Consider the following 27361-nt stretch of genomic DNA (forward strand, 5'->3'; position numbering starts at 1 on the left):
TGAACACTGATCAACAATTCCTGTTCTGTCTCACGAATCCTGTGACGACGATGGTGTCAAAGGGCTCAATTGTTATCGGTTTCGTCGTTTTTACCACTCCTACACTTGAAACGTGTATCGAAGCGAAGGCGTCGTTCCATACGTCAGGAATTTTATCTTCATCCTTTGTGTGTAGACGAGCTTGCCTAATCATGTTAGTTCCAACTACAATGGGAACTTTCTTGTTGTAAGATGTAGCTGCGACTACCAACGAAGGTATCGTGAACACTTTATCTGTCAAGCAAGGTACTGTAATGTCTATCTCTACGTAGCCACTATATGGCAATTTCTCTCCACTAGCAACTCTTATGTCCAGGTCAAAATCTTCTTGTGAACGTAACTCGGGTTTCGGATCTAACATTTCCTGTGAAATGGTGGTAATCATTGAACCTGTATCAACGAGTCCCGTAGTTCTTATTCCTTCCACAACTATCTCACTTTCATTACATGATCCGATAATTCTGGTGTAAATTTCGTTAGGGCTTTTCACTTTAATGTCGTCCGTTAGCCCTTCAACAGCAACATTTACTCGTTTAACTGCTCTTTCTTCTCTGATGTCTCTGGGTTTGTCTGTTTGTCTTGCTTCTGCTTGTCCACTTTCTCTTCTAGTATCTCTCACTTATTTTCTCTTCGCTGCGATTCATCTCGACCATCTCTGCCCCGACCTCTATATTCTCCTCGTCAGCCTCTGAACCTTGATCTTCCACGAAAAAATCACCCTCTGTCTTTAATTCCTTGGCTTTTATCACGTCTCAGTTCTTGGATCTCTCTCTCTAGAGCTTCCATTTTCCTGAGTACTGTATCTAGTTTTGACTCTTTCGTATTCTGAATTGTTCTTATTGTCTGATGGACCTTTGATGAATGTTCTGTTTCATTCTGATATACGACCTTGGAATCACTATCCATTTTTTCTTCTTCTTTTCTAGTCTTCTTTCTCAGAATCTCATATGTATATGTAGACTCATGAGAGACGCGCATCGCTTCACGTAGCTTATCAAGATACAACCCTCTCCAAAACTTTCTCTTCAGTATGGTGTTTCGCTGGCTGGTATCTATTTCTCCTGTTCGAACCAATTTTTGGAATAGATTTTCTACTCTAACACCCCAATCAAAAGCTGACTCAGACGGATTCTGCTTCGAGCTAGAAAAATCCTGCATGAGTGCATCCGACTCTTTTAAACTCCCGTATACCTCTTCCAACTTTTCAAGTAGTTCAGCTGAGGTTGCGGATGGATTCAAGGACTGTATGCTTCGTCTGGTGTTTCCTTTTAAGGATGCCCGAATACCTTGCGTAAGTAAAGGTTCAGGGTACATCTTTGACTTTACTAGACATTCGACTTATATCTTCCAATCTTCGAAGTTCTTTCCGTCGAATGCTGGAACGAAAGGTTTACCAACAAAAACATGATCCAGTTTCGAAATACCACTCTTAATCTTTGGTTCCGGTTTCTTTACTTTTTCTTCGGTTTCAGTATCAAGTGAAGTCTTTTTATTTTGAATTCTTTCAATTAGCTCGGAACGTCTCAATCTTAAGATTTTCAGGTTCTTTTTCATGCATTCATCATCTTTACGAATTACTTCCATTTCCATCTTCAATTTCGATGCTCTTAACTGATTCAACTCAATTTCTTTTTTTTTCAGCTCTAATTCTTCAATGCTATCCTGAAGTTCTGCTTTCTCTTCAAGTTTCTTATGTCTGTGTATTTCAAATTGTCTCTTTTGTTCAAGCATTTTACTTAGTTCCAATTCCTGGCCTTTCTTAATTTCGTCAAGCTCTCTTGACCTACTTTTCATTTTCTGCATTGCTTCTTTGTACTCAGAAGAATACGCAGGTTCACTGTAAAGTGGTCTTTTATTTTTCTTGTTTCTTTCCTGTGATCTATGCTCACTCATCATTGTCATTTAATTCATCCTGATACAATTCCCTTCTTGTATTCTGGAATGGGTTCTCGTCTTTTATTTCGGTTGACTTCTTGTCATATATTGAACCTGTTTCGTTTATATCACTATATCTTTCTTTCATTACTTTCTTTATCTTATCCGTACTACTAAGGTGTCTTTTCGCCTTTTCAGTATCTTCCTCACATTTTTTTATTTCTTCAGCTATACTATTCTCAATATCTTCATCAAGTAATCCTAATTTTTCAAGAATATTCTCTGACGTTATCTTTTCTTTTTCTCTTGTTTCCTTCATTCCTTATTTTAATCATAATGTCTCGTTTTCTTTCCATTTCTTCACGTGTAAGGTCCTGTTCATATGAAAATCGACCTCCTACTGCGTAATAGAGCTGTAACGATTCGGTTCGATGCATCGAAACACCGGTTCAACGCCGCCGATTCAATTTCGATACCAATACGGCAAATTTCGATTCGATTCACTGCAATCCCGATTGATCCGCATTTTAAACCTTACTTTCCAATTCCGTCGTCTAAATTGTCTTGTCATTTGTAATACATCTTGTGTTTTGTCAATAGCCAATATGGCATCCAATGAATGAACGAATAGCATGCTGAGCATTACATCAGCCGGTAAAATGGCTTCTTCAACCACGCTGAAAGACGCACCGTCAAAATTAAAATAAAAAATATGGGAACATTTCGGGTTTTGAGAATGATCTGATGCAAAGGCAACTTGCAAAACGTGTTTTGTTGTCGTAAGTTACCCTGAATCTGGAAGAACTTCAAATTTGAGGCAACATTTAAAGAGAAAACATTCGGTTGATATTTCATATGTGAAATCTTCATCTTCCACGACAAGTTCTTCTAACACGTGAGCAAAAACATATGAGAAAACGGGTCAAATGAAACTGACTGATTTCAAATCCAAACTGACAACTGACAGGTCGAATTTGATAACTAAATCTATTGCTGGTTTCTTGGCCCAAGACATGCGTCCCTACATTACTGTTGAGAGTCGTGGCTTCAAGAACATGTTAAACGTACTGTAACCATGGTATAAAGTCCCTAGTCGACCACATAAATTTAATTTAAAAAATTATACACTTTAAATGTTCAACATAATAAGTTGATACCAAATACCAAACATAATAATTAAAGCCCTGGACAAACCAAACATGAAATAGTTTGCAAAATTTTCAGCAAATAGTTTAATTTGAATCGAATCGAAAATAACCGAATCGGACCATTTGGTATCGAAATCGAATCGAATCGAATGATGGGTGAATCGTTACAGCTCTACTGCGTAACCTTTTTTACTTGTATCTACTTACACTGAATCAGTTTCTTCTATTTTATCATCCTGGTATTTTGCAAATGATCCAAGATCTGGTACTGTACTCATTCTTGTTACACCGCTTTCACTAGATAATTATATGGATGGGAGATGAACAAAATATTGTGGGAAACCTTCCATTGGGAATATTTAACTCCCATATTAAAAAAATATACACTTTTTTCCATTGGGAATGGGGCCGATTACGGGACCCGATTTTAAATGAAAAAAACAACAACACTGAGAAGCATTTCAAAACCAGCTAGAACTGTCACTGTCATGCTTTAAATACTAACGACATGCCACTTAATCAGAGGTCATAGCCAGTCAAGCTTTAATTGCTGGTTTCCTAAACAAAGCATGCTTTATACCTTAGACGTTTGCTTGGATACCTCGTTTCATAATCAAGATATGCCTAAGACAAATTTTCAGTGTGCAAAATTTACAAATGCAATAACTGTGAAATGATGAAAGCAAGAGTTATGGTTATTATTCACTTAAATAGGTAAACAAATGCAGGAGGGTACAGACAAACTATGTCAAATATTGTATTTGAATTTTTCGAATTAAATTATATTATTTAAATAAATTGGCAACCCTATAGGAATGTTGCATATCAAGTTTGGGCAAATTCTGATCGCGTCTGAGATCTCGCGCAGAAATTGGACCAGAACGACCTGACAATGCTGCACCACAATAAAGGGATGCTGCAAAGCAAGTTTAATCAAATTCGATTCATTAATTTTCAAGATCTCGCAAAGTAAAACAAATACTTACCTGCTATGTCTAGCTACACCTTTTCAAGGTGGATTATCTCATCCAGAATTCAGTCAAGCGCCGGGAACCGTCCACTTCCATAACGAAAGTAGATGAGTAGGTCAGTTAAAACACAGTGCAATGTAACCTAACCGGAAATCAATACCCACAATTCCATTCCTTTTCATAATTATATGAAAATATTAATCGATGAGCGGGGTGGGAGGTGGGACTTACCGATAGCAGGTAAGTATTTTATAATTAAAATGAATTTTTTTTTTTTTAATTGTGTTAATGTCATAAATACGTTACCTACTATCTCAAGCTGATTTTGAAGCTGCGGCGGAAAGGTTCGCTTATCCCATCATAGCAAAAACCGTATTAAGGTTTTTCAGCCACGGATATTAGAACTATGTCCTCAAATAATCTGCGTTAGTACAGTATTGTACTTTGATTCTTGGGTGGCGCTAGCACACTTACGCCATAGAAGAAACCACTGTTTGAGCAACCACAAGATGACCCAACATATATAAATTGTCCTGTTGACACTCAAGAGAAGAAGATAAAAGGATGAAAATGTGGTCGGATTCCTTCAAAAGGCAGCTTGAAGCACTTCAGAAAGTGGAACATTATTAATATACGCCCACGAAGCCGAAATAGCTCTTAATTCATGCGGTCTAATCTTAAAAGGGATAAATCCCTAGATGAGAGCATAGAGTAAGCCTTCTTAATAGTCGAGGCTATCCAACGAGAAATAGATGCCGCAGACTCATCCCCCCTTTTAACGGAATGAAAAGTCTTTTACGAGAACCTCGAATAAACTATACTCTTTTAAGATAGAACTTCAACGCCCTGACTCGGCAAAGAAGTCTATCAGCATCTTCATATCCACAAGTATTAGACAGATTTAGAACTTTGAAGGGTTTAGAAGCCATAGAGGGGAGTGGATTTTTAGCAAGGAATCCTGGCTGACATAACAACATAACAGATCCATCGGAGGAATCAAAACGAAGATGATCATCCTCGATAGAAAGAGCATGAATTTCACTTCTCCGTTTGGCTGAAGCCATAGTAAGAAGGATAACGGTCTTCCAAGTTAGGAACTATAAAGAAGATTGATTCAGAGGCTCATATGGAGCCTTAGTAAGAGAATCAAGAACACAAGCCAAATCCCATTTAGGAGCAACTGACCGAGAAACAGGACGTTTAAAGTCTAAAGCTCGAATCAGTTCCGAAATCGCTGGATTAGCACAGATAAGTGATGACTTACTAAAAGCCAATGTAAGCGAAATCATAAGTCTATGTCCTTTGATGTAGCTAAGAGAAAGTTTCTTATCTTCAAAAAGATAGATGAGAAAATCCGCTATGCGTCTAGCAGAGGGATTGTGGGGATCAATTTTCTCTCGAATACACCAATTAGAGAAGAGTTTCCATCGAGCATCATAGACTGCTTTGGTGGACTTTCTCCTTGCAGAATCAACGAGGGTTGAAGCCCTGACAGAAAATCGTTTCTTCTGCAGACATTGCCTGATAACGGCAAGACGTGTAAGTGGAACATTGCTGGATCCGCATGTAGTCTGCCTCTTAGAGACAGAAGATCTGATCTGTGAGGAAGTTTCCAGGGATAATCGCATAGGAGACTGAGAAGATCGTTGAACCAAGCTCTCCAGGGCCAACAAGAGGAAATCAGGATTATGCGACACGAACTCACCCCGATTCTCTCCAATATTTGAGGAATCAGAATGGGTGGGGGTAGGCGTAGGCGTCCAGTCGGTCCCAATCGAACGAAAGCGCATCTACTGCCGACGCTGCTGGATCGTTAACTTGCCTCACATACAGTGGAAGTCTGTGCTTGTGTCTGGTGGCAAATAGGTCGACCAGAGGATAACCGAACATAAGAAAAATCTGATTGGTCACTTCTTGATGAAGTGTCCACTCCGATGGAAGTAATTGGTGTTTGCGAGACAAACCATCCGCCAGAGCGTTTAGAGGACCTGGAATATATTTGGACAGAAGATAAATGTTGAGCGTCTTGCAACGAACAAGTAATTCCCTGGTTCCCAGATACCGAGAGTGAGAATGTGTTCCCCCTGTGCCTGAATGTAAGTCACGACTGATGTGTTGTCTGTTGACACCATCGCACAAGAGTCACGAAGATGTGACTGAAAATGAGATACAGCTAGAAAGACTGTTCGCATTTCTAGCGTGTTGATATGTTGATGTGACTTCTGATGAGACCACAACCCTGTAACTATCAGACTGAGTGGTTCCAGATGAGCACCCCACCCTTCCTAGCTCGCGTTTGTCATTGGATATAAAGACGGTTGCGGGGAAAGAAGAAGCACTCCTGCCAAGAGAGCCTCCTCGTCTAGCCACCACATAAGATGAGGAATTAACTCCGGAAGACTTGCAATCTGCGATAACAGATTGTCCGGAGACCATTTACAACAATCTGTGAGGTAATGGTAATGCTATAGAGGACGAAGGAACAGACGTCCTAACTGCACAAAGTCTGCTACTGAGCTCAGGATATCGTTGAGAGAGAGGAACTCTTGAGCTGTTATATAAGATTGAGACACAAGAGGGCCATGATGGCCCTGTATCGCTCCACTGCTGGAAAAAGGCTGAAACAATTATTCTATGCATGTGCAAATACTTAAATATAGGCCCTATTTAAGCACATGTACACTTTTGTGACCGTCTGGGCTGGGTCAAATTTAACCCCAGGGGCATAATTTGAGCAAACTTTGTAGAGGACTACTATATCTCACTACATGTACATACAAAATGTGGTAGCCCTAGGTCCTAGAGTTAAGGTCATGAATATTTTAAAAGTTTACACAAAATAAGCAAGATATAAGCGTATATAATGTTCAATTTTGTGACCCGCGGGTCAGGGTCAAATTTGACCCAAAGGGCATAATTTGAACAAACTTGGTAGAGGACTATAAGATGTTACTGAATACCAAATTTGGTAGCCATAGTCCGAATGGTTTTCGACAAGAAGATTTTTAAAGATTTCACAAAATATGCGCTTTATAAGCGTTAATTCAATGTTGTGACCCCCGGGACAGGGTCAAAGTTGACCCCAGAGGCATAATTTGAACAACTTTGGTAGAGGTTTATTAAATGTCACTACATACCAAATTTGGTAGCCCTATGCCTTATGGTTAAGGACTTTTCACAAAATAGGCACTATATAAGCATATAATCGATTTTGTGGCCCCTAAGGCAGGGTCAAATTTGAACCCTGGGGCATAATTTGAACAATATAAGTAGAGGACTATACAATGTCACAACATACCAAAATGTGTAGCCCTAGGCCTAATGGTTATGGACAAGATTTTTTTAAGTTTTCACATAATAGGCCTTATATAAGCATATGTTCAATTTTGTGATCCCCCGGGGCATGGTCAAATTTGATCCCAGGGGCATAATTTGAACAAACTTGGTAGAGAACTATAAGATGTCGCTACATACCAAATTTGGTAGCCCTAGTCCCAATGTTTATGGACAAGAAGATTTTTAAAGTTTTCACAAAATAGGCTCCATATAAGCGTATATTCAATTTTGTGACCCCCAGGGCAGGGTCAAATTTGACCCCAGGGGCATAATTTGAACAAACATGTTAGAGGACTATAAGATGTCACTACATGCCAAATTTGGTAGCCCTAGGCCCAATGGTTATGGACAAGAAGATTTTAAAGTTTTCACAAAATAAGCCCTTTATAAGCATATATTCAATTTTAAGACCCCCGGGGCAGTTTCAAATTTGACCCCAGGTGCATGCTTTGAACAAAATGAGAAGAGAACTATAACATGTCACTACATACCAAGTTTGGTAGCCTTATGTCATACGGTTATGGACAAAAAGATTTTGAAAATTTTCCCACAATAGGCCTTATATAAGCATATGTTCAATTTTGTGACCCTCGGGGCAGGGTCAAACTGGACCCCATGGGCATAATTTGAACAACCTTGGTAGAGGACTTTAAGATGTCACTACATACCAAATGTGGTAGCCTTAGGCCCAATGGTTATGGACAAGTAGTTTTTAAAGTTTTCAAAAAAATAAGCCCTTTATAAGCATATATTCAATTTTGTGAACCCCGGAGCAGTTTTAAATTTGACCTTAGGGGCATAATTTGAACAAACTAAGAAAAGAACTATTACATGTCACTTATTTGGTAGCCCTATGCCATACAGTTATTTACAAGAGATTTTTAAAGTTTTCACAAAATAGGCCTTATATAAGCATATGTTCAATTTTGTGACCCTCGGGGCAGGATCAAACTTGACCCCAGGGGAATCATTTGAACAAACTTGGTAGAGAACTATAAGATGTCACTACATACCAAATTTGGTTATAGACGGGAAGTTTGTAAAGTTTTCACAAAATAGACCCTATATAAGCATATGTTCAATTTTGTGACCCCCGGGGCAGGGTCAAATTTGACCCCAGGGCCATAATTTGAAGAAATTTGGTAGAGGACTATTAGATGTATCTACAAACCAAATTTGTTTGCCTTAGGCCCAATGGTTTTGGACGAGAAGTTTTCAAAGTTTTCACAAAATAGGCCTTATGTAAGCATATTTTTAATTTTGTGACCCTCGGGGCAGGGTCAAACTTGACCACAGGGGCATAATTTGAACAAACTTGGTAGAGGACTATAAGATGCCACTACATACCAAATTTGGTAGCCCTAGGCCCAATGGTTAGGGTACGTCTCTTTTCCATTGTATGCAATATCTCTTTTCCATCGTCTGCAAAAAGGCAGTGAAACACCAAACTACGCAACAATATTGTTTTATTTAGCAAAACTGTTCAACGCTAAATAGTTTGTTCGTTATATGTACGACACCGACGGACTAACACATTTAAAACAATTCGACTATTTTTTTAGTTGTTTCCTACTAGGAGTCTAGCCACGGCGTGAGAAAAAATTTTTTATTCAGATTGAATTCGTTTGTACACCTCATTTTTCAACACTGAAGATTATTATAAAATCGAATTATTGTTCTTGACTATAAATAGTCTATAGTCTTTACTAGAAGTCGAATATGGCCACAGTAAATAACACTTAAAATCGCACCATGGTTCGTTACTGAAAGTCGTAAATGTCCATAGTAAATGGCTCTTAAAATCTCACCATTGTTCGTAACTGCAAGTCGACTATGGCCACAGAAAACGACTCTTAAAATGACAAAATCGGTCATAACTGTAAGTCGACTATGGCAACAGTAAATAACTCTTAAAATGACACCATCATTCATTACTGCAAGTCGACTATGGCCACAGTAAATGGCTCTTAAAATGACATCATTGTTCATTGCTGCAAGTCGACTTTGGCCACAGTAAATGACTCTTAAAATAACACCATTATTCATTACTGCAAGTCGACTATGGCCGCAATAGATGGCTCTGAAAATGACACCATCGTTCATTACTGCAAGTCGACTATGGCCACAGCAAATGGCTCTTAAAATGACACCATTGTTCATTACTGCAAGTCGACTATGGCCACAGTAAATGACCCTTAAAATAACACCATCGTCCATTGCTGCTAGTCGACTATGGCCACAGTAAATGACTCTTAAAATGACACCATCTTTCATTACTGCAAGTCGACTATGGCCACAATAAAAGACTCTTAAAATGAAACCATCGTTCATTACTGCAAGTCGACTATGGCCACAGTAAATGGCTCTTAATCGACCATTGTTCATAACTGCAAGTCCACTATGGCCACAGTAAATTACTCATAAAATGTAACCATCGTTCATTACTGCAAGTCGACTATGGCCACATTGAACGACTCTTAAAATTACACTATTGTTCATTACTGCAAGTCGACTATGACCACAGTACATGACTCTTATAATGGCACCATTGTTTATTACTGCAGGTCGACAATGGCCAGAGTAAATGACTCTTAAAATGACACTGTCGTTAATTACAATAAAGTCGACTATGGCCACAGTAAATGACTCTTAGAATGGCACCATTGTTCATAACTGCAAGTCGACAATGGCCACAGTAAATGACTTAAAATGACACCATCGTTAATTACAAGAAAGTCGACTATGGTCACAGTAAATGACTCTTATAATGGCACAATTGGTCATTACTGCAGATCGACCATGGTCACAGTAAAAGACTCTTAAAATGACACCATCGTTAATTAGTAAAGTCGACTTTGGCCACAGTTAATGACTTTTATAATTGCACCATTGTTCAGTACTGCAAGTCAACTATGGCTACAGTAAATGACTCTTAAAATGACTTCATTTTTCATTACTGCAAGTCGAATATGGCCACAGTAAATGACTCTAAAATTGACACCATTGTTCATTACTACAGGTGGACTATGGCCACAGTAAATGACTCTAATAATGGCACCATTGTTTATTTCTGCAGATCGACAATGGCCACAGTAAATGACTCTTACAATGACACAATCGTTAATTATAAGAAAGTCGACTATGGCCACAGTCAATGACTCACATAATGGCAACATTGTTTATTACTGCATGTCGACTATGGCCACAGTAAATGACTCTTAAAATGACTCCATTGTTCATAACTGCAAGTCGACTATGGTCACAGTAAACGACTCTTAAAATGACACAATCGGCCATAACTGCAATTCGACTATGACCACCGTAAATGACTCTTAAAATGACACCATCGTTCATTACGGCAAGTCGACTATGGCGACAGCAAATGGCTCTTAAAATTACATCATTGATCATTACTGCAAGTCGACTATGACCACAGTAAACTGACACTTAAAATGACACCATTGTTCATTACTGCAAGTCGACTATGGCCACAATAAATCACTCATAAAATGACACCATCGTTCATTACTGCAAGTCGAATATGGCCACTGTAAATGGCTCTTAAAATGACACCATTGTGAATTACTGCAAGTCGACTATGGTCACAGTAACTGACACTAAAAATCACACCATCGTTCATTACTGCAAGTCGACAATGGCCACAGTAAATGACTCTTAAAATGACACCATCGTCCATTACTGCAAGTTTACGATGGCCACAGTAAATGACTCTTTAAATGACACTATCTTTCATTACTGAAAGTCGACTATGGCCTAAGTAATTGACTCTTAAAATGACACCTTTGTTCATAACTGCAAGTTGACTATGTCCACAATAAATGACTCTTTAAATGACACCATTGTTCATAACTGCAAGTCGACAATGGCAACAGTTAATGACTCATAATAAGTCACCATCGTTCATTTCTGCAAGTCGCCTATGGCCACAGTAAACGACTTTTAAAATGAGACCATTGTTCATTACTGCAAGTCGATTATGATCACAGTAAATGACTAATAATAGCACCATTGTTCATTACTGCAGTTCGACAATGGCCACAGTAAATGACACTTAAAATGACACAATCGTTAATTACAAGAAAGTCGACTATGGCCACAGTAAATGACTCTTAAAATGACACCATCGTTCATTACGGCAAGTCGACTATGGCCACAGTAAATGACTATTATAATGACACAATTGGTCATTACTGCAGGTCGTCTATGGTCACAGTAAATGACTCTTAAAATGACACCATTGTTAATTACAGGAAAGTCGGCTATGGCCACAGTAAATTACTTTTATAATTGCACTATTGTTCCGTACTGCAAGTCGACTAGGGCCACAGTAAATGACTCTTAAAATGACTTCATTGTTCATTACTGCAAGTCGACTATGGCCACAGTAAATGACTCTAATAATGACGCCATTGTTCATTATTGCAGTTTGACAATGGACACAGTAAATGACTCTAAAAATGACACCATCGTTAATTACAAGAAAGTCGACTATGGCCACAGTAAATGACTCTTATAATGGCAACATTGTTTATTACTGCAAGTCGACTATGGCCACAGTAAATGACTCCTAAAATGACACCATCGTTCATTACTGCAAGTCGACTATGGCCACAGTAAATGGCTCTTTAAATGACTTTATTGTTCATTACTGCAGGTCGACTATGGCCACAGTAAATGACTCTTAAAATGACACCATCGTTAATTATAGGAAAGTCGACTATGGCCACAGTAAATTACTCTTATAATTGTACCATTGTTCAGTACTGGAAGTCGACTATGGCTACAGTAAATGACTCTTAAAATGACACCATCGTTCATTACTTCAAGTCGACTATGGTCACAATAAATGACTCTTAAAATGGCATCATCGTTCATTACTGCAAGTCGACTATTGCCACAGTAAATGACTCTTAAAATGGCACCATTGTATATTACTGCATGTCGATTATGGCCACTTTAAATGACTCATAGAATTTCACCATCGTTCATTACTGCAAGTCGACTATGGCCACAGTAAATGGCTCTTACAATGACACCATTGTTCATTACTGCAAGTCGACTATTGCCACAGTAAACGACTCTTACAATGACACAATCGTTCATTACGGCAAGTCGACTATGGCCACAGTAAATGACTCTTATAATGGCACCATTGATCATTACTGCAAATCGACTTTGGCCACAGTAAATGACTCTTAAAAGGACTTCATTGTTCATTACTGCAAGTCGACTATGGCCACATTAAACGACTCTTAAAATGACACAATCGGTCATTACTGCATGTCGACTATGGCCACAGTAAATGACTCCAGTTATCAAATCATAAGCATTAAAACGAAAATTTGAATGAGATTTAGTCAACTGACATATGAGCTCTTTTCCCTTTATAAGCATTGATACGGAAATATGAACGAGATTTAGTCAAAACAAATAGGCTCTTTTATCACCCATATAGCCAATAATACGGAAATGAGAACGAGATTTAGTCAAAAGACAAAGGCGCTCTTATCCCATTAAAAGCTTTAATAACGGCCACCGGAAAAACTTTGCGAAACCGAAATTTCGCAAACTTAAGTAACCTCTTTCTTGAAGATTTGCTTCTTTGTGATAAAGTATAAGATTAAAGTCTTACTATTTATTAATAATTGGTTATTTTTACTAAAAAAAAAGTTTTCTTTACTATTAAATTTATTAGCAATGTTGGGGTTCCCATGGGATTTTTGCATTTCCACATGGAATTTTTCATTTTTTTAGGGACTGTATAATGGTTTTATGCGAATGATATCTTTACATCTTAAGTATTTTAAAAATCCCATTTTTAAAATGGGAGAAAAACCCCATGTGATTTTTTTTCTTATTGTGAGAGATTTATTCATGAAACTTCCAGAAACATTATATTTTATCAAATGATGAACAATCTACGCTATTTCAATGCGTTTAATCGTTACAATATCAGGTTAATGCTAGTGGTACTTATCATTTCTTATTCGAGCAGATGGTCGAGTTAAATTGGTGAGTATGCCAGCAAAGAACCAGTATAAATGCAACGCAGACAGACAACGCTATCATACTGTACACAACGCCGAGTAACAATCATTATTACATTTCATTTTGAGACAGAACATGAACACCGTAGTAATATTGATCTTATATATGCCCTCTGTCATTAATACTATTGAAAACGTACAACACATTAACAATAAGTCCATGCAAAACACTTTGTGCAAATACCATTCAAAGCTTAATACGCATTATAAAGGTCAGATGACCCGCGTCATGCGGAAATGGGTCTAATGTCATATGCGGCCAGAGTTGGTCCATGCCCAGCCGCCCAGTCAGGACAGGCGATACGCTGGCTGCTATATACAGTCACGCCGTGTTTCGTGGTCTCATATCCGAACTCGGTAGCTTCTTTCACGACTGTGCGACACTTCCATCGGAAACAACGGCACCGAGACGGGCGCTCGAACTTTGCGGATGCGTTATATGGTATATATAATAGCGCGATTTGTTTGTTTTTGCCTCAAATTAGTAAGCACGATTAGCGTTTTATTGTGCTCTTTGCTTCTATTATTTACAAGAACTTCAACCGATACGAACATGAAATTTATTTTAATATGTGTATTTAAAGCTTTGAAAACCCATGTATATTTAGACTCCTATTTATAAAACAAAATCGGGGTTTCAACATCTGTTTTAGGCATATAAATTGTGATTCTAAACCAGATTTAACGCACTATACTGTACGGAATGCCGTAAGTGCCATCGTGGTTACACATTACAATCCAGAGGGCGAGAATGCGAGAACGCGATAGTACGATGACGACAATTTGACAATACGATGTCAACAATGAGATAGTACGATAGCGAGAACGCGATAGTATGATGACGACAATACGACAGTGCGACAATACGATGGCGACAGTGCGATAGTAAGATGGCGTCAATGCGATAGTCATATCGTACTGTCGCCATCGTATCATCGCATTGTCGTCATCGTTCTATCGCATTGTCGCCATCGTATTGTCGCATTGTCGTCATCGTACTATCGAATTCTCGCATTGTCGCCATCGAACTAGCGCACTGTCGCCATCGTATTGTCGCAATGTCGTCATCGTATTTTCGCACTGCCGTCATCGTATTATCGCACTATCGCATTGTCGCAATCGTACTATCTCACTGTCGCCATCGTATTGCCGCACTGTCGTCATCGCACTGTTTCATTGTCGTCATCGTACTATCGCGTTCTCGCATTGTCGCCATCGTACTATCGCATTATCGCCATCGTATTGTCGCGCTGTCGTCATCGTATTGTCGCATTGTCGACATCGTTCTATCACGTTCTCGCATTCTCGCCCTCTGGATTTAAATGTGCCATAGCATTGTATGAATAGCTCACTCCCAATGCTCATATCCCTATGTCTATTTTAGTAAATATTTATGTCGACATTGTGTGTTTGCTATATTCCACTAAAGAACGCCTACTGGTAAACCTTACAAAAAATATATATATATAAGACTGAGTAGCAATTTGTTTTGTTGTAGTGTCACTTAAATTCATAATCAAACTATGCTACATAGAAAATAAATGAGCTGGCCGATTTGTGAACGCAAAGGCCGGAAATACATTTTGGGGACCCCAATTGTTTATACATATCGCATGATGAAACGTAATATATTTACTCGTCCTTAAATAGAAATTTTAAGCAACGTTCTATAACAATTTTCAATTTCGCGTACACATGCAATGTATATTGTCATTTATTTTATATGTAACATTATTTAAAATACGACGAAACTTGGCAAACTTGTGTGGCCCGGTGGGCCACGCATCCGCCAAGTTCGAGCGCCCGTCTCGGTGCCGTCGTTTCCGGTGAGAGTGTCGCCGATGATACGCTAACGGGCCCGTATTGGCCCCGTTACCCTATAATGAGAACCTGAAGTCACACTTATCTCCCCGAGTACGTATTCGAGAGCGACGAAACTTGGCAGACTTGTGAAAACCCGGTGGGACACGCATCCGCCAAGTTCGAGCGCCCGTCTCGGTGCCGTCGTTTCCGGTGAAAGTGTCGCCGAAGGTACGCTAACGGACCCGTATTGGCCCCGTTATCCTGTAATGGGAGCCTGAATTCGCACTTATCTTCATTTCCGTTGAAAGTGCCGCCGAAATACGCTAACGGGTCCGTATTGGCCCCGTTACCATATAATGGGAGCCTAAAGTCGCACTTTTCTCCCCGAGTTTATGTCCGAGAGCGACCAAACTTGGCAGACTTGTGTGGCACGGAGGATTGGGAACGAAAATGTCCAAACTAAATGTAAACAAGTCAACGAAATGAGAACATTTTCTAACTCAAGCTGTACAGGCTTGAGTTAAGATTGAGTTAGACGATTTCCTCATATTGACTACAGAAACAGTCAAATGTCACTTTAAACATTAGGACACATGTAGGGATACCTAAAAAGTCATAATACAAAGTTTTAGCTTCATTCTCTAATTAAAAAAAATAAGTTTTTCCCTTCAATCTCCTGAAAACTTTAAATATTGAGATTGGCCATTTTCGCGGGGAGGGGACGAGTAGTAGTACGAATAAGTATAATTATTGTATGAATAATGATAATAATCTTTACATGAGTAATGGAGCTTCGTGTGATACACTTTCACGTGTATTCAACTGACATATTTCATTTAAGCCGATGGTCAAGACCAAATGGTGAGTACTCGAGCGATATACTAGTTCAAATGCATTGCATTTGTATAGACAACGCTTTGATTCTGTACACAACGCAAATAAATAACCTTGAGGTTAAAGGTTCTCTGTCATAAATAATATTCAAAAGTACAACAGCTTAGCAGTTATCAATGTAAAATACTTGTTTTATACATCATTTTTTTTAAGTCAAACACAATTTTACTCTCATTGGCCAGCGTCATGCGAAAATGTGTTGTATGTTATATACGGCCGCTTTCAAGTCACGCAATGTTTTGGAGTCTCATGAGCTGACGTGGTAGCTCCTGTCCCGACCGTGCGGATGCGCCGGATGTGCTGGAGCTACGCTCGGTGTAGATGATATAAGACTCAGTTTTGCATCACGCGGCTTATATGACTTTAGCCATTATTATTTTTATCAACAATTGTATTACACTACCAGGAAGTCGATACAATTGCTATGAGTGATATGACTTTTCGAAACATCCGTTTGTGTTTGTTTAAATATAGCTACGGTTTACAAAATGTGGTAAAAAGTTAAAAACAATCGAAACAAAATGGATTAACTGCTGTTGCATAAAGGTGATATATCACATTAATTATTTTATTTAGCAGACTCTGTGACTTGTACACGCGAAAGCAATGAAGTACGCAGTCGAAAGCTATAACGTTCGCACGATATATCTATTACTTGCGCATGCGATAACTACGACGCACTTACACGATATCTATGACGTGGGCACGCGATTGCTATGACTTCGCACGCGATAGCTATTCAGTGCGAACGGGATAGCTAAGACACGTGCGCACGTCATAGCTATGGCGCAATTTTCTTGACTGACTATTATTTATTTGGGGTAACAGCTAAATGTGATGCACTGTGCGATTGGCATTACACTTAAGATAATGCTTGTTTATCAAATATCAACATTTTTTTTAAAGAATAGAGTGCGGCGACACTTTTCTAAATATCAAACCTGGAAATCAAACGCAAATGCTGGTCAAATGTGAATTTAATCATCCCAAATCATTTTAAGAGCGGAACTTAAGTTTTTAAAATAGTTTCAATTATATTAAATGACGTGATGTGTAACATTTTTTCTCCCAAAAATAAGTATGAATATATTAGTATCAAAGGTCAATTTTACTTACACTCGCACTTAATCAAATTGAAATTTAATTAGTTTTGTTTTTTCGAAAACAAAATAAGACAAGCGTACCATAACGTTATTTGATGACATTAGCGCTTGCGCTGTTTCGCAGACTTGGCGTTATAATTAAGTTCACGTAATCAATGCAAAACGAAATAAAGGAATATATTAGGTATACAATGCACGATAATTGTAACGGAAAGCTTTGATCTTGGTGATCGCGTTGATCGTGAAATGTCAGTGACCGCATTGTCATGTGTTTGTATGCGGTTGCAAAACAGCAGGAACATAGAATAAGCCAATTAAAAAAACATTTTATTCTCAATTGAAACGCTCTTAACGGACCTATGTAATCGTAAACGGGTGACACACTGACTTATGTATCGGGAATAGATCACAAACGAGCGCAACGCAATTTATCTTCACGGATGGACTGACTTCACACGGTACCAAAGTCTAAACTATCAAATATAGTCCACGATCAGTAATGTGTAGTTAGTTAAATATATCACGGCAGTAGAAACATAGCACTTTAAAGAGACCGCAATCTGGTACATTTGATCGATCGTTGCGTCCGTGGTGGACAATATATTTTGAAAAAAAGCATACAACAAGCAAACACAAAGTTCTTCGTAAGCGTGTTTTAATCTTAAAAACACATAATCGACAGTCATTCCAGTCAGATACGATACTTCAGTCAGCACACTAGAGATCAAGATTGTGGATATCACTATTTAATTCAGGGATATCACGTGTATCAAGTTCAAAATCCGAAAAAATAAGCCGGGAGTCTGGGGCAGTAGGTCCCTTACAGGTATAAAAGGTAAATCCCCGCCCGAGCCGTGGCTAATTGTTTTATCGTAGTCTTTCTAGTTGCAATAATAATTGGGATTAATACAATTGTACGATTCAAATAATGCCACTTAAATGATACTAGATTAAGTTTCAAATTGTCGCTCAAGTTATATCAGTTACTAGGGAATCGATTTGTTTAATTTCCGCAATCCAATAATAATTATGGTGTGTGTATGACAAATAAATAGCTATTCGTCATCGAATGCATGCTACTCATAAAGATATTGAAACAACAACAACAACATATGTGTATATGTATATATCTTCTTCAGATATACTGTGTCATACTTTTAACGTTATCCTCATAAGATTTATTATAATAAAATAAACACTGTTACAATCTTAATCAAAAAAGATTTTACCGTTATGCTAATGCTTTTATTTTCAGTATGTGTCTATATTTTAGTATTGTATAACAAAAAGTGTTCACAAATACCTATGTTTAATAATTATTGAAATAAACACATGGAAGCGAATCAAGTTATTGCAATTTAATAAACTAGTTTTACCATGATCGTAAAGAATGATTTTGTTCATCATCAACAACTGTGCTGTACATAACTCAATACTAAAACAATAATAATTCAAATGAATTGACTGTTAAGGGCATATCACTTCCTCAAATGGTCAAAAGTGGGTGGGGTAATTTAAACTAAAAAATTCTTATATAAGCATTCAATATTAATTTTGGAACAATATGTACAAATAAAATAACATATATTTCAGTGATACATGCACCATTTGTAAATAAATCTTTCAAAAATAGTTAATAATGACATTTTTTCACCTCATAAACCACTTTCTTCTTGGGAGTTGTAAGTCCTTATTTTCTTCGTGTATTCATATATCCACTGACAGCAGCTGGAACCTATACCACTGTAGAACATTATGTTAGAGTATTACTAAATATAACTCACTAGAAACACTTAAAAAAGTCTCCTTTATAAAGTCATTTTTTAAGAACAAAATGTAAACAAATGGAGTCAAAAAGTAGTTCTCTTGAAAAAGTATGGTGGGCCAGAAATGACAAATTATTAAAAAGATAATATATATAAAGAAATGTGGAAAGCATGATTTTGTGTATATTAATAAAAAATTTGTGTTTCCCACATAATACTGGGGGACATATTTTTTTTGCCATGTCTTTTTTTCCAAACAAACTTTAAAATTGTCCATAACTTTTGCAATATTAAAGATAGCAACTTGCTATTTGGCATGTATGTGTATTTAATGGACCTGCACATTTTGATTGGTAATACTTCAAGGTCAAGGTCATCATTCAAGGTCAAAAGTAAAATATATATTGGGGGACATAGTGTTTCACAAATACACCTTTATTTTAGTTTTTTTACACTGTTTCAACATGTTTCAATAAATGTTACATTACAGCAATATAAACCTATTACATTATCTCTTAGTTGCAGGTTTTAATAAATTTTGTAATAATTTGTACATGCACTGAATGTATTCATTTTGTTATTCTACCATTTTGCCTTCACACTACATATACACTAATTGTAATACATGTGCACTTAAAAAACAGTTTACTTTATTTATATAGGGTTAACAGCACATTACTAGTATTTGTCATAATTAAATGAAAAATTGATGATGAAAGAATACACCACTTGATTAAGCATTGTAACTTGCAATTAAGGTTGCTTCAGTGATGCCACAAATCCAACTTTGTCATACAATGATTAAACAAAATATGTGTTTGTCAGAAATACAATATCCCCTAATGCGTTGTGTTGAAACCATTTATTTGACCTTTTAGCTTGAATGATGACCTTGAACTAGACATTTCACCAATCAAAATGTGCAGATCCATGATATACAAATGCATTGCAAATATCAAATTGCTATCTTCAATATTGCAAAAGTTATGGCCAATATTAAAATTTTCAGACGGACGGACATACTGACGGACATTTCAACTGCTATATGACACCCCACCGGGGGCATACAAATTGTTCATACAAAGATTTCAATCCATGCAGATAGAGACCATGTCACGTCAAGTGCCTTAAACACTTAAAATAAATATTGACAAAAAGGAAAAATTGCGGTTTTAAATTATTTATACTTTTATTCCATTGGTTACATTTAAGTTTTGGATTGGAGCAACACTGGAGGCATTCAAATTTATCCAATTTTGAATTTGTTCAGTGTTTCTTCAAACCATTGAGATGGCACTATCCATATATGCTATTATTGTTTTATGTCATTTCATTTAATTTTGAGAAATAGCACATTCTTGAAATTTCCATGCCAATTAATATATTAATTACTGATTTATCAATTTACCTAATGACAAATAAATATACCTTTTTCGCAATGTTTTCTTGTCTATATATCAACGAACTTCAACGAGCCTTCATCCAAATCCCGTTGAAGACCATCCACCTCATATGGGCTGTCTTCTCCTTTATACAGGACTTCATGTACCGCTTGTGGATCACCGTCTTTTCCTAAACAAATGCATTTAATATTTCAATCCTTTTCCAAATACAAAAGGCATCTGAAGAATCTTCAGGATAGGTATTTGGAAAAAAAATCAAACAAATCAGCATTTGCAAATTCTTATTGTCTTATGGCTTTATATTTTACATACGGTAAAATTGATTTCTACTTGATACAATTTTGCAGGTTGATTACCTTTAATAAATTATATAAAATTGCAAGATAGCCTATTGTGAGAAAATAATAAATTGCGCATCATGAGTATTTAAAAAAACAAAAACATTAACAATTCCTACTTTGATCACAAACTTTAATAATATCATCTTTTTCAATATAAAAATTGATGGTAACAAATACTTATTTTCATAAATAAGCAGTTTATCATCAATAATTTTTTTATTTTGCATACATTAGTTAACATTTTTTAATATCCTTGTTTATAACAGGACAATTGGTAAATTAATGTGAAATTATTACAGTGGTATATAAAACATAATAATTACAACCCTTATTATACATATATGTGCTTTTTAATACATCATTAGCCCTTTGAAAAGGTATTGAAAAAATGAGATATTGGTCACTATGAAATATTCCTCTTTTAGTAACCATGTTTTCAAAGATTGTAGATTGCAAGCCACATTAATTTGTATGCGGGCCAAAGAGTTAAATTAATTGATTAAACAATTATATATTTATAATAATTACTTGATACTACATCTATCACTGTTCCAATATACCATTTGCTCTTTTTGGTCTCCTTATCAACAATCCATTTGTGTCGAATCTGTCGACCAACAAACTTTGCTGTTCTGCATCGACCAGTCCTTTTATTGGTGCAAACTTCCTATAATAAAATTTTATTTATAAACAACAGGGCCTGAAAGTCGCTCACGAGAGATTGAAAGGAACTGACCTGGCCAGTGCAGCCCAAAATGGCATTATAACAAATGTTCTAACCAACTTTCATGAATAGTGAACACAATGGCGGGAACCTTTTTCAACAGACCGGATACATTTTCGTACACATCCAAAATATTATTATTCGACATTAAAACTAAACTTTTGACAAAGTTTTATGAAGATTGGACAATACATGTGACATAAAAAGTGCAAACAAGTTTTTTCAATAACCATATAAGGAAAAATGCTCCAACCCCAGGTGGTCATGTTTTTCAACCAAATGGAACAATTTTTTAACTCATCCGAGATATTGTTAGGACAATTCTATCAGATATTAGATAATTACATCATTTGGACTGGTCTTGACTTTTGTGCAGCACTTACTTTTCTTTTGGATAACTTGTTTGTTGAATTTAATGGTAAAATATTTAAACAAATTATTGGCGTTCCTATGGGTACTAATTGTGCGCCACTTATAGCTGACCTTTTTTTATATTGTTATGAAAGCGAATTTATGTTAGAATTTTCTAAAACTAAGCAAGTAGATTTGATGAATTGTTTAAACCTTACTAGTAGGTACATTGATGACATACTTAATTTAGATAATCCATTATTTGAACAATATATTCACAAAATCAACCCAAAAGAACTAGTCTTAAATAGATCGTGTATATCCAATACAGACGCTGCGTATTTAGACTTACATTTAACTATTAATAATAATTTGATCAAAACTAGTTTATACGACAAACGGGACGATTTTAACTTTGAAATTGTAAATTTTCCGTTTCTAGATGGCAACATCCCTAAAGGACCTTCCTATGGTATTTACATTTCGAAGTTGGTACGTTATGCCAGGGCATGTTCGTGTATTAAAGATTTTAATGATCGTAATCTAATATTAACTAAAAAATTGCTAAAACAAGGCTTTTTGTATCATAACCTAAGAAATAAATTTGCTAGATTTTACTCTAAGTATGGTGATTTAATTTCAAAATATAATGTTTCTTTAAAATGGCATTTAAATAATGGAATCTCCCATCCATCATTTTACGGAGATATTTTGAAGCGTGTCCGCAAATTAAAATATGTTAAACCAAATGTTCATATTAAACTTTTCAATTTAATTAACTTGTTTTTATCAAAAGGATACGATGATTATGTACTTAAAAACACGTGTTTGATGGTTTTCGATTCACTATATCTTTCTTCCCTTAAAATTTGGAATCATTAGTGACATTATAGGCATTTTTTACTGTTGATTAAAATTGTGTCATTGTGTCGTATGAACAAATCTGCATGAATACTACATTATAGGCATTTTTCACTGTTGAATAAAATTGTGTCATTGTGTCGTATGAACAAATCTGCATGTAAACTACATTTGGACTCAAATCGTACATCAAATCATTTCTGTCTTCAGTTGTCAAAACACCTATATACAGTTTGATTCCAATAATGTCGATTTAATGGAATTACCATTTTTATTCATTTGCTTCTTAACATTAAATCACCTAAACTTGTTTTATTAGTAGCACAGCCCCATTAATATTTTTATTAAGTACTGCCCTTGGAATTTGTTCACGTCATTATGGATTTTTGTGACGTCATACGACCGACTTTCCCAGTTGTAATCTACATGCATAGGTCATTGGGTTTATAACGTTCCATTTTATTTATATTTTCTCTCTGATAGGCGTTTCTTGTTTGATTTAATTATTTTTAATTTGTTTAGCAGTCACATAAACAACCAAGCTATGTAATATAGAATTTTTACACCCATTATTGCTGCTTCTTCCTGTATTTGCGCGATGATTATCTGAGATATTAACTATATGATTCTATATTCTCAAATCTTTTCTATAAAGAAGGAATGTAGTTGACAATTGTTAATAGTTTTATTTGATCGTTCGTCAAAAAGTTGTAATTCTGTTACTCTTGTATCTTCAATGCAATTGAGTAATTAAATAGTAATTAAATTGAATGCGTTTCAATTCCCTTTTATTATTGTTTAATTTGAGTTACAATGCTATGACGTTAAATTTTATTTACACTTAAATGTATTATGAATATTGCTGGGCCAAGTGTGAGGTTGAGCGCTCTATAACCAGGTTTAAACCCCCAATGCTTTGCATTGACCGTTCCAAGGCGGTGACCCCAGCTTTATTCATATTTTGTGTTTATGTTGGTTTGTATTGTGCTGCATTGTGCTGTTTTGTACTGTTTGGGCAATCGGTCACTTGCCTAAAATAAAGGACCAACTAATTGTTTTTAATGAAAATTCAATACTGCTCCAGCAGCTGGAGTTTCACTTCTTTATATTGTGACAAACTTTCATGAATATCGGTCAATTAATGTGGCCTATATTGAAAGCAATGTTTTACTAAAGCCATATATAGCCATAAAAGGAAAATGCACCGCTCGCCCCCTTGTGGACATGTGTTTAAAGCAACCCTTACTATTTTCAAACTCATGCAAGATATCATTGACACCAATCATCTGATGAAATTTCATAAAGATTGAACATAAATGTGGCCTCTAGAGTGTTAATTTAAACCTATTTATTTTAGCTCGATTGCATCTAAAGCCTAAGGCTTATATAAACGCTTTTGAGTCCGTTTCCTGGGACTAAAACCAGTACTTGGTGTCTTTGAGGGACATGCAAATAACGCTCCCATGCCGTTAATCAAACCTGTGACCCCCCGGTCACTAGGCGGACACCATATCCACTACACCACTGCGACCTTGAGTGTTAACAAGACAAATGTAAACGACGCACACCCCACAACAGACAAAAGGCGATCACAAAATCTCACCATGAGCACATTGTGCTCAGATGAGGTAAAAAAGTGTATACATTAATAATCAGACTACATGCATGTTCAACTAACATGAAATTCTATTTGCTATCAACATAAACATTAATTGCCAAATAAACAAAGTTTGACGGAAGGACAGACGGACAGACAGGCGGACCGATCACTATATGCCCTCCTTCGGGGTCATAAAAAATTACATATTGGATATAATTTTAATAAGCTTTTATATGTCAACTATTGGTCCTGCCTACTAACCAGTAGATATTGCTAATTTCAGGAATGGTTTACTATTGATTTATAAGTCATATCACACAGTAGACATTTAAATGAGCCTTGTTCTGAGTAAACTGTGCATAATGCATTTGCTTGCAGTGTCTTCCCAGATTAGCATGTGCAGTACACACAGGCTTATCAGGGACATCACTTTCCGTCTCAATTGGATTTTTGCTAAGAAGAGAATGCATTTTAACAAAAAATGTCATAAAATTGGAAAGTGTTGTTCCTGATAAGCTGTTCGAATTGAACATGCTAACATGGGACGACACTTTATGCACATGGATTATACCCAGTTTTATCACAAGGCGAATCAAATGGAAATTTAGAAATCGATACATATTGCTCTAATAAGCCCAGAGTTGTTATGTCATAGATCTATCCTTATACCATATTGCTCAACCTAAAACATAAAGGAAATGGGCTGTCAGTTGTAGTGTATTCAAGTCACTGTGACCTTGACCTTTGACCTGAAAATCAATAGGGGTCATCTGCCAGTCATGATCAATGTACGTATGAAGTTTCATTATCGTAGGCCTCAGCGTTCTCGAGTTATCATAAGGAAACCATTTGGTGGACGGACAGACAGACCTACGGACAGACGGACCGACATGTGCAAAACAATATACCCCCTCTTCTTCGAAGGGGGTATAAATATAATGAGTAATTACAAATACAGACATCTTAATACAGCGATAACCATGATTACTTTCATCATTTCTGTACATTGAAACAAGAGCTTTGTTTGTGAAACACAATGCCCCCTAGGCCCTACTGCGCTTTGAACCCATATATTTTACCTTTGATCTTGAAGGATGACCTTAACATTGACCTATATTAAATATTTCAAAATTCATAACCAAGGACAGGTTAAGCTTTTGTATTGGCACACATACAATGACAGACATACAGGCCAAAAACAATATACTCCTGATCAATCAATCCGAGGACATAAAAATGATATTTTGCGGTAAGCTATTAATTATCTTAGCAAGATGAGTTAATAAGCACCAACAATAAATGTAATTTAGATGATTATTTGACTTAGTTACAAGGAAAATCTACACTCCACATTTAAATATGCCTACACTTTTACTAATTTTTCATTTTTACAGTTAACATATGAGGAATTAAATTCAATTTTCTCAAAATGCATATGTCAATTTACTTTTGTTGTTTTACACGTAATTTGCCATTAAAAACATAGTGACAAAAATATAAATTTGTCATTATTAACTATTTATCGTTTAGTCATTAGGTTTTCAAATGTTGCCGGTTGCAAGATACAAATGATAATACAATGTATCTAATGTAACTTCTTTTAAAGCATGGATGGTAATTAAGTTTTTTCAATGTACATTATTAAATATTTCACTATCTTACTAAAATTAAATTGAAAGCATCACCAAAATTACCAAAATCTTTATTAAAAAAATGTTTTGTCAATAATAGTAAATCATAAATATATATATTATATACCTTTGGTGTTGAATTGTTATTGACATCAGTCAATGTATCATCGCATAGATGGGATGGACCCGCTATTTGATCATCTACATGTACTACCAATTTTGACGGTTTTACTAATGGCTTGGAAACACTTGTACATTTTGTCTTCGTCAATTCAACTCGTTGACTAGGAATGAACTGAAATGAAGTAAATAAACATTTATTAAGTTATATCTTAAAGTACTGTAGTACATAATGTTTACCCTTTTCATGTTCCCGAATTCTGCATAACATTAAAACATAAAGATGAAATAATATATGAAAATTTTCATTTATTTTAATAAAAATCATTAATTAAAAATGTGAAATTCTGTACTATTATAAAATTCATCAAATGTTGCATTGTTATAAAATTTTATTTGCTTTAAATATGTCAGAATGTAATTGTATTAGGAAAAAGCTCAATTATAGAATTGATGTCAGTGCATAACCCAGAAAGGGTTATTTAAACACAATATATATATATATATATATATATATATATATATATATATATATATATATATATATATATATATATATATATATATATATATATATATATTTATATATATAATTTATGGTAACTTTGTGAGGGACATACATTTTTTACAAATCATCAGACTAGGACAAGCTGATGATATGTGTATCTCCTCTTGGTAGTGAATCTTCCATTGAAGGTCATTGAATTACATTATTTAGTAACTGTTGTTGAGATAGACGGACAAACAGACATATAAATATATGATACCCACAAAAATAATTTAGGGGGTAGCATAAAACATATAAATGTAGACAACACTCACCCATGGTTTGTTTGGTTGTCTAATTCCAGTATATGTTCCCATTCTTGGGAGGGCTATTTCAGGAAGCATGAACTTCATATAGAAGGCTAGCAATTTGGGTAACATTTGCGTCTCCCATAATTTACAGTTCCTTTGTATTCGTTCAATGAACATGTCATATGGTTTTGATCGTCTTACCACAAAATTACACCATGGTTTTTCAAAGATATTTAATTGTCCTTGAATTTGGTAATAAAAGCTATGGGGTTTTTTAAGCTGAATTTTCCCTTTTACACATTCCAAACAAAAATTTGGCACTTTTTCCACAGCTTCTTTTATTAAATATGAATTTGTTTGCAGCAGATTCTTAATTTCCAAAAGACCATTAAATTCTTTTGATAAGACAATTCCATCAGTTGAAGCTGCTAGAAAGGGGTGTTCTTTACAAATTATCAATCCAGTTCTCTGCACTTTAACACTTCCTTTAACATTTTTATATTCTATGATAGTATTGTCCTCTTGTGCC

General features: G+C 36.0%; 1 long non-coding RNA gene across 1 annotated transcript; it reads right to left on the reverse strand.

Moving 5' to 3' along the window:
- Positions 1-18891: 18891 nt before the first annotated feature.
- LOC127854208 (uncharacterized) lies at positions 18892-27125 on the reverse strand. The gene is made up of 4 exons (XR_008036965.1): positions 26857-27125; positions 26042-26209; positions 20432-20575; positions 18892-18972 (listed from the first exon to the last, which is right to left on the reverse strand). It is a non-coding gene; the product is annotated as an uncharacterized LOC127854208 (long non-coding RNA).
- Positions 27126-27361: the final 236 nt, after the last annotated feature.

The sequence above is a fragment of the Dreissena polymorpha genome, chromosome 12 (assembly GCF_020536995.1).
Source record: "Dreissena polymorpha isolate Duluth1 chromosome 12, UMN_Dpol_1.0, whole genome shotgun sequence".
In the NCBI taxonomy this organism is placed as follows: domain Eukaryota; kingdom Metazoa; phylum Mollusca; class Bivalvia; order Myida; family Dreissenidae; genus Dreissena; species Dreissena polymorpha.